This window comes from Equus asinus, unplaced genomic scaffold (genome assembly GCF_041296235.1).
Source record: "Equus asinus isolate D_3611 breed Donkey unplaced genomic scaffold, EquAss-T2T_v2 contig_193, whole genome shotgun sequence".
Lineage (NCBI taxonomy): Eukaryota > Metazoa > Chordata > Mammalia > Perissodactyla > Equidae > Equus > Equus asinus.
The window spans coordinates 850,424-863,696 of record NW_027224842.1 but is presented as its reverse complement, the minus strand read 5'-3'; the positions used below and the strand labels follow the sequence as shown (position 1 = coordinate 863,696).

Below are 13,273 nucleotides of genomic sequence, written 5' to 3'. Positions count from 1 at the left end.
ATTTTAACTGTAGTAAATATACACACTATAAAATTTACCATTTTGTCCATTTTCTTTTTTTGCCCCTGAGCTATCATCTGTTGCCAATCTTCCTCGTTTTGCTTGAGGAACGTTGTTGCTGAGCTACCATCTGTGCCAATCTTTCTCTGTTTTGTATGTGGGATGCTGCCACAGCATGGCTTGATGAACAGTGCATAGGTCCACGCTCAGCATCAACCTGGGAACCCTGGGCTGTCAAAGCAGAGTGCACAAACTTAACTGCTATGCCATGAGGCAGGCCCCCCATTTTATCCATTTTTAAGTATATAGTTCAATGAAATAAGATACATTCACATTATTGTCTAACCATTACCATCATAACCCCAGAACATTTTCATTTTAACCAACTGAAACTCTGTATCCATTAAACACTAACACCCATTCCTTTCAACTCCCAGCTCCTGACAACCAGCTCTCCACTTTCATCTTTAGACTACTTTGGGTAACTCAAATATGTGAAATTATGTGTATGGCTTGTCGTGACTGCCTTATTTCACTTAACATAATATCTACAAGTTTTATCCACATTGCAGCATGTAGCAAAATTTCCTTCCTTTTTAAGACTAATATTCCATTATATATATATATATATATATATATACACCATATTTATTTATCCATTAATCTGTTAATGGATAGTTGTGTTGCTGCTACCTTTTAGCTATTGTGAATAAAGCTTCTGTGAACATGGATGTGCAAATATCTGTTCTAAACTTTGATTTCATTCCTTTTGGACATATACTCAGAAATGTAATTGCTGTATCATATGGTGATTTTATGTTTACTTTTGTGGGAAACTGTCATAACATCTTCTACAAGGGTTGCACCATTTTGCAGTCCCACAAACACTGCATGTGTTAAAAATTCTTCACATCCTCACTAACACTTGTTATTTTCTTTCTTTTTTTAAATAGTAGCTATCCTAATGAGTGAGAGGCGGTATCTTATTGTAGTTTTGATTTGAATTTCCCTAATAATTAGTGATGTTGAACATCTTTTCCTGAGTTTATTGGCCACTTCTATGCCTTCTTTAGAAAAATGTTTATTCAGTTGCTTTCCTCATTATTAAATTAGATTTTCTGTTGTTGTTGTTGAGTTGTAGGAAGTCTTTATATAATTCTTGTATCAATCCCTTATCTGATACATATTTTGCTAATATTTTTCCATTCTGTGGGTTGCTGATTTACTCTGTTGATAAAGATTTTCAATGCACAGAATTTCTTTTAATTTTGATGAAATCCAACTTATCTACATTTTTGTTGTTGTACATACATTTGTTGTCATATCCAAAAATCACGGCTAAATCCAATGTCATGAAAATTCTCCCCTATGTTTTCTTCTAAAATTTTGTAGTTTTAGTTCTCTGTTTAGCTCTTTGATCCATTTAAGTTAATTTTTGTGTGTGGTGAAAAGTAATGGTACAATTTCATTATTTGCATGTGGATAACCAGTTTTCTCTGCACGTTGTTGAAAAGAAGTTCCCACTGAATGTTTTTGAGACCCTGGTCAAAAATCATTTGACCACATATGTGAAGGGTTTGTTCTGGTATCTGTATTCTAGTTTATTGATTTGTGTCTGTCTTTATGCCAATACTACACTTTATTATTGTGGCTTTGTAGTAAGTCTTGAATCAGAAAATTATTTTATACGATTGTTTTGGCTATTTGGGGTACTTGAGGCTCTATATGAATTTTAGGATGTATTTGTCTATTTCTGCAAAAAACCTCACTGGAATCACGATAGACATTTCATTGAATCGGAATTTTCCTTATGGTAGTATTGACATCTGAATAACATTAAGTTTTCCAATCCATGAACACAACATGCCTTTGTGTTTATTTGTCTCTTCTTCACTTTCTTTCAGCAATGTTTTGTGATTCTCAGTGCACAAGGATGTTGCCTTCCTTGTTGAGTGTATTCCTAAGTATTATATTCTTTTTGACGATATTATAAATGCAATTCTTTCTTAAATTCTTTTTAGGGTCGCACATTTACTAGCGTACAGAAATACAAATGATTTTGTATCTTGCAACATTGCTGAATTAGATTGTTGGTTCTAAGAGATGTTTTGTGCACTCTTTAGAATAGAGCCCTTCTCCCTCCACCTGCCACCACCTCCATCTTGTTTTCCATTTTCCCATCTTTTCAACATCATTACATCCACTTTGTGTGTGGGGCTGTGAAATTGACAACATTGTTCAATTGTCTAGTATATATCGCTAAAATACAAAAATATAAATTATTGTAAAACCTGATGATCTTTTAGTTACTATGTCTATATGTAGGTATTCTCATTATTATTACTATTTTCTCTGTCAAGGCACTTTTAGAATTGTAAATTTATAGGCAATACTGAAAATTTTCAGAAAATGTTCTCAAGATATTTAGAATTTTCAAGAATATATTTTTCAATAAAATATTTCTCATTTACTTTTCTGTGTTTTGTTCATGCTGTTTGAATATGGTGTATCATACATATCAATTCTGAAAAAATGTTTTTTTGATAATAATAACTCCATTATTATCTTACTATGTGCTTTCTAAGAAAGACAATAAGCATATGTTGGTTTCCCTGTATTAATTCTCTAATTCTCCTACCTTGCAAAATGACAATCTTTTTCTGTTGCTATTGCTGTTACTTTCTTTTCATTCTGATAGATATTTTCACTTTGTCTTTGAAATTTTCACTCAATCTTTTTTTATCAGTTTCATAGTTTTTAATTTGTAAGAGGCTTTCTTGTTACCTGAAACTATTTTACATGTCTCATAATATTTATCTTGTGGGATAATATGTCTCAGTTCTTTGATGATATGATTCCCATTTTTGAAAAGTACATTCTCTTTCTGCATTTTTACAATGATGTGTGACTCACTGTATATTCGTGCAGAGTGTGTGTGAATAAGTGTGTGTATGTATGTACATTTGTTCATCTTCTTCTTTCATTTTGGAAACTTCCTTAAAAGTCTGGTAGCACTCAACTCTAGAATAACATGCCAGACTAGAACTTTACATACTGTGTGGAGCTTCTTCACTTACAATGTCTCTGGAGGAGAATTCCTCCTCCTACCTCTAGGAAGGACTCTCAGAGTACTATTTCCTTTTTTCCATTTAAGTGACTGAATGTTTCTCTATCCAAATTCCTTCTTTCAGAGTCTTCAACTATTTCATCTCTCATTGTGCCTTTTGCTCACCTGCTGACTTTTAATTTGTAACATGTCTATTTCTTAATCATCATAATAATTGAGTTTTAAGAGGGAGGGATGATAAATACGTGTGCTTAAATTCACATACTTATCTAGGATTGGAAATGATTCTAAATACAAGAAAAACAAAGGGAAGAAAGGAATGAGTAAGACAAAGTGTTATAAAGTAATGTATGATGTTATATAAATGTTAGAGAAGCAGAGAGATAGAAAACATGTCATTTGGAAGAGCTTGAGCAAAGTCCTGAAAGCTACACTGAGCATGGTGTAGAGATTTTCAAGTAAAGGGTCTTCTTTAACTGCAGCATTCGGAACTTGAGTGAGGAGGCAGAAGAGAATGACTTTGTGTAAGTGGCACTTAACAATAAGGATTCGTGCAATATTTAAGAACAGATGAGCCAAATTATAATATCTAACTTCAAGAAAACATCTAACTTCAAGAAAGATTTGTCATTACTTGGCCAAGTAAATTTAAGAAATAAATATAACTCCTCAACATGAGCTGATAGGCTACTGTAGGATTAGAGGAAAGTTTTAGGGCTTAAATACGAAAGAAAAATCATCCCTTATGGGTCATAAACATTTATTGATACTAGAACTATACAATGTATACAGTTACATATATTTTCTATGCTTACATTTTGAATACAACACCTGATTTTGATGATATGTGAGTCTGTGTAGGGTAGTAAAACACACTTATCCTAATAAAGTCACAATTCAAATGTTGTTTTGAAATAATTTTAAGGATTTCTAAGAAAACACTTTGGCCACAAATATTTGCATATTCAAATTTCAATGTCTGGATTAGAAAATAAGATTTTTTTTCTTTCAAATGGATAAGTTCAGTTCATTTAAGAGCCATAAAATTTTATGTAATACACAGTCTGACTACAATAATAAGTTAAAAATAGCTTATAGTTTTGTACTTAACTTACTCTCTTGTTTGACTCTAGGAAAAATAATATCAGCTCCCCTATGGAAAATTATAATCAAACATCCACTGATTTCATCTTATTGGGGTTGTTTCCACCACCAAGAATTGGCCTGTTCCTCTTCATTCTTATTGTTCTCATTTTCCTAATGGCTCTGTTTGGCAACCTGTCCATGATTCATCTCATCTTCCTGGACACCCAGCTCCACACACCCATGTACTTTTTACTTAGTCAGCTCTCCATCATTGACTTGAATTACATCTCCACCATTGTTCCAAAAATGGTTTCTAATTATTTCTTAGGAAAAAAGTCTATCTCCTTCATTGGATGTGGGGTTCAGAGCTTCCTTTTCTTGACTTTAGCAGTTGCAGAAGCACTGCTCTTGACATCTATGGCCTATGATCATTATGTAGCTATTTGTTTTCCTCTCCACTATCCCATTCATATGAGCAAAAGAGTATGTGTGCTGATGATAATAGGATCTTGGACCATGGGCTCTATCAACTCTTGTGCCCACACCACATAAGCCCTCCAAATCCCGTACTGTCAATCCAGGGCCATCAACCATTTCCTCTGTGACATCCCAGCCATGTTGACTCTGGCCTGCATGGATACCTGGGTTTATGAGTATACAGTGTTTGTGAGCACCACCCTCTTCCTCGTGTTGCCTTTTATTGGTATTGCATGCTCCTATGGCCAGGTTCTCCTTGTTGTCCACCACATGCACTCACCAGAAGGGAGGAAGAAGGCCAATTCGACCTGCAGCACTCACCTCACTGTGGTGACTTTCTATTATGCTCCATTTGTTTACACTTATCTGCACCCAAGATCCCTCAGATCTCCAACAGAGGACAAGGTTCTGGCTGTCTTCTACACCATCCTGACCCCAATGCTAAACCCCATCATCTACAGCCTGAGAAACAGAGAGGTGATGGGGGCCCTAAGAAGGGTAATTCAGAGAATCTGTGCTGTAAAAACGTAGGCAGAGCTTTTTGCATGTGTAGCCAGGACTTGGATACAAGTTCATGTATCAGTGTACAGTAATTAGAATTATTATTTTATGCCTAGAGTGCAAGAACTAAAATTAGAGCAGAAGAAAATCACTCATGTCTGGACAAAATTATTTTGCAATAAACTAATCATTTCAACCCTTATCCTTTGTTCTTCATGGTGCATTTTCACATTAACTTCAAATTCATTTCCAAATGCATTTATTTTTTGCTGATATGCTGTCAGTGAAAATGGTTCTTGGTCATGGAAAGGAAAATGGAAACTGTCTAACTGAAATTGTCATTCAGCATAGAAGTTTTACCACTTTCAAATAAGTCTAAAACAGAAAAATAAGTGTTTCCTGAATGTCAAGATCTAACTGAAATTCAGAAGACTTCTTAGTCTTCTCACGGTAGACCCATAACTTACCAGTTAATCTTTCTTTCAATTTAGAGAGACTTATTACAGGGACTTAGCTGAAACTTCAGCAGGGATTCGGACTTCTCTTTCTTGTCTCTTTTAGGGTGATGAATCCTAGGGAAGTGATTTAACATCAGGAGTACATCAGGATCAACAATGAAAACTTGGAGGTGCTAACAAAAGTCAAGGAAATTGTGAAGTTAATTTTAAGAGGAGTGTTTCAAAGGTTTTGTCAATTAATGGGAATTAGGAATATCAAGGACATTCCCACAATCGCCCATGACATTCTGCACACACAAAGTTTACATCCTAAGTAATGTTAAAAAACAAACTCAGTTGGGGGCCGGCTTGGTGTCTCAGTGGTTAAGTTAGCACATTCTGCTTTGGCGGTCCAGGGTGCACCGGTTTGGGCCCTGGGTATGGACCTACACACTGCTTGTCAAGTTATGCTGTGGCAGGCATCCTACCTATAAAGTAGAGAAAGCTGTGAACGGATGCTACCTCAGGGCCAGTCTTCCTTAGCAAAAAGAAGAGGATTGACAGTAGATCTTAGTGCAGGGCTAATCTTCCTCAAAAAAAAAATTCAATTGAGTAAATTTTACAGATTTTATTGGCTTTATTCAATGATTCATGAATCTGAAAGCATCCCTTCTAGCATCCCACCTAGACAGGAAGAAGCTCTGAAGACCTATACAAAAAGAAAGACCTTTATAGTCAGAAGGAGGTGGGACAAGGAAGTTATTCTTGAAAAGAGCTGATTGGTTCAGGCAAGGTCAACTTCCCTTGGGGGATGGCGGGGTCCATCAGGTGGCTTACCTCGCTAGTGCTGACCAGTTAATTCCAGACTGAGTGGTTTGAGAATCTAGTCCTTGGAGAGGTTGAAACTGTAATTAAGTTAGGTATATGTCTTGGCTTGTTGATGGGGACTTAGCACAAGTGACTCCATTCTGGACCTGTTGTCTCTTTTGTAACAGTAGCCACTGCTACTCTTGTATTAGATAATATCTCAGATGAGATTTTCTTCTTCATTTACTACTTCTTATAGGTTTCTCTGAAATAGGTTGAGAAAAGTCAATATCTATGTACAAATTTGAGTCACTGATAATATGGGTCAGTTACTATCCTAAACAAGTCCCACTTTTATGGCCAATAAAAATCCCTCAGCTCATGTAAACTTCCCCCCGGTTGAAGTGCTGCCACTGCTCATCAGTGATAACTGCACAAATGTTCTTTATCATCTCAGGTATGGCAGGGAGGGGAAAGGTCATACTCTACAGAATTTGAAGGGCACAGCACAAAATGAAAATATGAGGTCTCTTGTTCTAGAAGCAGGAAAAAGTGATTTAGTGGTCCTAAAATGCAAAGTTTTTTCCTTCAAAATTAATTTATTAGCTATAAATGAAATACAAATTACAAACAATATTTCTTGTATCATGATTTTATATATAATAAATAGTAATACTTTATTATGTAATGCCTGTATTGGTCATAATATTTTTCTGGCTCACTTTTCTCCAAATTTATTTTCATCAAAATTTATACTTTTAAGAACTTCATTTGTTATCAATATAATTGAAAATATTGTCAGTCAATGATGGCAAATGCTAAGATGCAATTAACTTTTGATGATTTTTGATTTTGAGAAGCATCTGCTTAAGTTACCGAAGCTATTATGCATGCTTATACGTTGTGAAAATTTGGACTGAATTTCTGATGTTGTATCAAAATATAAATTTTACTACATGTGGAGCTGATGATTCTCATGAGAATTTTTTTCTAAAAAGATTTCTCTTATGAATCAAATTCAACTTAGCAATCCATATAAATCAATTTCATATAAATCAAATTTAATTTTAAATCTGAATTTAATCAATGGCTTTCTAATAATTCCTCTCAAATTTCTGGTAACTTGTGGACTTTGTATAAAAATTCGAAGTGTCCTCATGTTTCTAATGCCTGTTTATTCCTTTTATCATTGTATATTCAATTACAAGTGAAATGCATGCTATTTTTTGTTGTTGCTAATAACTGGCTTTTGAAACTTCAAGGGAAAGAGTTTTCTTTTCCTTCATTAATCTTTCATATCACATTTTAAATCCTCAAATTACCTTTAAATTTTGTTTACAATTCTAATCCTGTGGATGTTTCTTTTGCAATGTTGCAGTAGTTTCAAACCATTGATTCTGGACTCTTCGATGAATTCTGTGAGTCCCTTGTATGCTTCAGTGCAATGACCATGCGTACACGTTTTTTTAAAAATTGCTTTCTATCCCCAAATCCCCACCCAGTACATAGTTGTATATTTTAGTTGTGGGTCCTCATGTGTACACTTTTATTTAAAATAATTTACTGGCAAGTTTGCTTCCTAAGCTACCTAGCATTTCCTGTTCTGGCACTCAGGTGAGATAGTTAATAATTTCTTAGGTGACAGAGGGATGGGCTCTGGGACTGAAGGATAAGTCAGCCCCTGCCCCCATCATAGGTCATTGCTGCTGCCAGGCAGAGATTCTCCTTTCTAATGGGCAGTGGCCACTTCCATCATTGTTGTTACACCTGTAGCTGCTGCTTTCATCGCTACCACCAATTAAGTTCCAGGTCTCAACCCAGCTACTCCCTTGGGGTCCTGTGGTGCTTTGAACACAGATGTGTGTGTGCACATGAGGAGGCCAGGCCAATTGCCCTTTGTGCATGCTGCCTTAGCCCACATGTGCAGGTGCTGTTGCTGGACAAAAACTAGCATCCTAATGCTTCCATATAACCTAGCTCCGCTGCTCAGGTGTATACTCCGAGATAAAGTTATTAACAATTTCAAGGTTTTAACAACAGAGCATTAAACCAAGAAAGAAACCTTTCTGAGCATGAGACACTATGCAAGCAAACAGGGCACATGCCCGGGAGGGCAGGCCTGAGAAGAGTAGAATGAATGAGCAGGAGAGGAATAATATCATGCAAATCAGGAAAATGATGAGAATGTCTGCTGTTTTTGTCATTTATCATCAGTGGAAATAATCTGATGGAGTGTCATGTTGAGCAGAGATTCCCAATTCAGACTCCTTACCTATTTCAAGTAGTGACTAAGGGAGGTAATCAGGAGATATGGATCAATTTTTTGCCCTGGAACACCATGGCCTAGGCGAAACCATGCCATATCTCTGGATGTAGTTTGTTCAAGAGCAAGATGGAATCATTTTGCCCTTTGGTATCAGTAAATGGTGTAGGAGAGGAAAAATAAGTTTCCTCTATGTTTCTATGTTCCTGGCTAAAAAATCCCCTGTAATAAAAGAAAGATTAACAGGAAACAAGCGCAAGTTTCGTAACATATGCATGCTATATAGATAGGAAAGACCCAGGAAAATCAGCTCCCTGAAATGGCCAAGTCTTCACCTTAAATATCATCTTTAGCTAAAGACGAAGATGTTGGGGGAAAGGGGAGGAGCAGTTAGGGGAGGTTACCAGGAAAGGCACAGTAAACAAGAGCATGTTCTTTCTGCAGATTTGAGCTGCCACTTTACTCCATTGATAAGAGTTTCTAGAGATCTGGTCATCCTCCACCACCTGGTTAAGAGAGGGAGAAACCCTTGCAAATGGAAATTTCCCTCATAAATGTAAATATCTCTTGCAAAAGGGTGACTTCTACTCCAGTTTTCACAAGTTGTTCTATGTCTGCTGATTCTTAAAAGTAACCAGCCTATAATGATCTTTATGCCAAAGAGGCACATTTGGGGGTGGCAAATTTTGCTTTCCTTTAATGGCATCATTAAAGTCTCTCTTACTAACTTTACTACAAAAGCAAGGATAATTCAAATTTTCGTGGCAACAAATCTGGAAATGAGGATTAATAGGTCAAAGCAAATACTGAGCACTCCAGGCTATTAGAAATGACCTTGAAATTCTTTATTCCAGTAGTCCCATGGCTCAGGAAAGTAGTAAACTAATTCCCACAGATATTGTGTCTGCACAAATGAAGAAGGCCATTCCTTCTCCTATAAACTCTTACCATTAGGAAGAGCAATATAGAAAGAAGACAAATTATTCAAATATTCTACCAGTATCTCCATTGTTTGTGAGAATCTACCCCAGATCATTTTAAAAACTGGACAATAAAGTCTCTCAGGATAGAAATACCCAAGTTGTCTTCAACTCACAGGGTTCCTGGCTCACTGTTCATTATGTCTCCTTTTAGCCATTTTTATTATCATCCAGTTGTTAACCAATAAATATTACCTTGTACTTCTTCTCCTTGTTTTTTACTGAGGAAGATAGACCCTGAGCTAACATCTGTGCTAATCTTCCTCTATTTTGTATGTGGGTCAGCACCACGGCATGGCCACTGACAAGTGGTGAAGGTCCATGCCTGGGAACTGACCCTGGGCTGCTGAAATAGATCACACTGAATGTAACCACTAAGCTATGGGGCTGGCCCCGTATCTTTCATTTCTTATTCATTCTTCAATTGTTTCATGACAGGAAAATGCAAATTTTAAAGCACATGGTCTCTATTTGGATGCTTTTATAATGCACATTGTGTGCATTGAGTTTTCTTATATATTAAGTTATCAAGGTTTGATTTACAGAAAGGGAAATTCTATTTCTCTTCCTATTTTTAGTGATGAGTATCTTTCTCAGACAATGAAGTGTGGGTGAATTGTGTGATAATATGGATTAAAGTAATAATTGCCTTCTTGTAATGTTTAGTTCAACCCCAACTACTCATTTAGTTGCATTCAAAATCTGGAATAAAAAAGACAGTTGTTATTTGGACCAAATGTCTTATCACTCACTAAATAATTACTAATTGCTGCATTTTACGGGACACGAAGATGTATGTGTCATACAAACTGGGAGCCAATTTCACATTTCGGTCTTAACCTCCATCCTTTTGTCTTATTTCCATGAAGTCAATCATGAAATCCTCTTCATTTTCTCTCCTAAATATTTTTAAATATATTTTTTCCTCACCTATCACTGAAATCACTTGCTCCAAAGTGCACTCCAAACATTAGGAATTATCCTGCTTGTAATGATTATAGTGGTCTCCTTGGTGTTCTGTCTTATCTCAAAGGTTTTAAATGCATATTTGCAGCAGCTAACCGCCAAAGAAATGACACGCTCCCAAGACCCCATTCCTGTTTCACTCTGTGATTATGTTGATGACCTGCTCTTGGAATTGGAAGGGAGTTTGAGATGGAAGAGCATAGTGTCTGCCCTTGTGACAGAAATAGCATCTTTAGGTCCTATTTTTCAGGATAATGATTGGGGATGTAAATAATGGTGGTTCCTTGGAGGCACTTATAGTTTAATATTTCTGTAAGAGCAGAATCTAAAATTTAAGAGAAAATAAACGATGCTTTCAAGGGTGCAGAGTACAATTCTCTGGAAGCAGTGGCTGTGTTAGTGGTTTCCATTTTCCTGCACTTTCAAATATTTACCCAGCATCACTACAGTTGAATGTCCAAGTGGATTTGGACATTTGTACTTTAGAAGATATTTCTATGCAAAGCTTCAACTATATTTGGAAAAAGTCCATATCCCTTACCTTGACCCGTCTGTGAAGCTTCTTTGATCTGCATGTCCTAACTTTCTCCCACTCACAGCTTCCTGCTGCTCTCTTTCCTCAGTCATTTGAGGTCTTTGAGAGTTCTTTCCCTGAGGTTGACATGACCAGTCTCTTCTTCATGTCAGGGTGGCCTCCCTGATGATTCTATGTGATAAATCTCCCTGACTTCATCAATGCCCAGTGTGACTATATAATGTGGGCTTTAGGTGTTTATCGCTCACACTGACATTTGGGCTCCACATGGTCAGAGGCTGTATCTCCTTGTCCATTGTTTTACCCACAGTAACAAGAATGATGAGCATCACACAAAAGTGCTCAGTACGTACTTTGAATTAATAAAGAGTAAATGGAGGCGAATGAATTTCCATGAAATCCTCCCAATTGCTTGTGCCTGGTGCGAACCTTGGAGGCTATTTTTTTCAGTTTGTCATTATCTCATCAGCACCTATTGTTGTTACTGTTGTATAAAAGTGAGTTGATTGTTGAATGTCTCCAGGATATAGTTGGAAATAGTGTATTTTTTACTAAATGAGAAATTGTATCATTGGTGATTTTTAGAGGGTAAATCAATGGTAGAAAGACCTGAACACCAAAGCCAAAACCCAAAAATTAATCCCAGAGGTCATATGAAGAGCAGGAAAACGTACATACATTTTTTTTTAATCCAAGAAGAAAAACAGGCTCCAGGAAAGCAAATAAATGAATTGTATCAAAGACTGAGGAGTCTGACTCACATTTCATTGCTCATCTGAAAGGGAAAGGGAGACAGAAGGGGATGAATCCCGACTTTTGTGTAGAGAAATTATCTCGCTATTTCTTCCTTCAGATGTTTCATGCAGCATGTTCACAATTTTCTTAAATTGTATCACATTTCAATATGCTCAGTTGAGTCCACAAATAACACAATACAGATATGTCCCTAGCATTTGCATGCCATATCACCCCATTCTTCTCTGGGAGGCACTACATAATGTGTCTTTTTCTACACCATCAAGCAATTAACTCAATTTTCTCCAGACACTGATTAGGTGTCCTACAAATTTAACTAAATTCTGACACTATTAACCTAAGGATACCATCAGATTCCACAGGTTTAGGGTTCAGTCCAAAAAGGCTGTCCCCACCTTAGATGCCAATCACAAGTCCAAGTGCCAGTGCTTCTGACCTGTGACCTATAAAATGGAGGTGCCCATGAGCCCCTCCTCATTTGTGATTAATCTGCTAGAGTAGCTCAAAAAACTCAGGAAACTGCTTTACTTACTAGGTTATAGGTTGATTACAAAGAATATTAAAGGATATGGATGAACAGCCAGATGAAAAGATAGATAGGGTGAAGTCTTGAAGGGTCCTGAACAGAAGAGCTTGGGGCTCTGCGTCTGGAAACATTCCACTTCATCAACCTAGAAGATCTCTAACCCCAGTCCTGTTGTGTATAAAAAAGGTTTTACTACTGCTATTTTACTGATACACTTAAAGGTACTTCAAACTATGAAGGGGGTTACGTAGGAGTTTTAATGGTCATAGAAAAGAATGAAGGCTTGAAAGAGTCCATCCTTCAAACTCTCCATTCACTGCCCAAGTTCACACTGCCAGTATCTTTCCCTGGCTTCTTTAATACCTTTTAAAGTGTTTTTGTGACTAGAGTCTGCTTCAAACTTATATTATATCCTATACAGTGTCATCCAAGTTTTTTTTTTCTAAAATACAAATGTGATAGTTTCATTCCACAAGCTATAATTTTCTATTGAATGCACAAGACTTTCCAAACTTAGATTCATATTCCACTGCTTCTAAAGGTACATTATGTCTACTTTTACCTGTTTGCTATCCCAAAATGTGTTCCTCTTTGGCTTGAGTATTTTTGAGAATAAAAGACTAAGGAAGAAACTTTGACCTTCCCCCTAACTGCCTGTTCCAAAGAGGAGCGACCAACACAGATAACAATAGTATTATATGAACTAGATGTGGTGGACAGGGAGGAAACTAACAAGGCCCATTTCATCAGTCTTCCCATTTTCCATCGTCTTTGCAAGGTATGGCAAACATTTGTCTATTTAACTTTTGCCTTTCCAGCTACATGTGTATTGCCTTCCTTTTCTTTGAAGTCCCAAACCAATACCACAAACA

The 13,273-nt window shown here is 36.6% G+C and overlaps 1 pseudogene; it reads left to right on the top strand.

Moving 5' to 3' along the window:
• The first annotated feature begins 4,222 nt into the window (after positions 1-4,222).
• On the top strand, positions 4,223-5,161 carry LOC139043166 (olfactory receptor 2L5-like; annotated as a pseudogene).
• Positions 5,162-13,273: the final 8,112 nt, after the last annotated feature.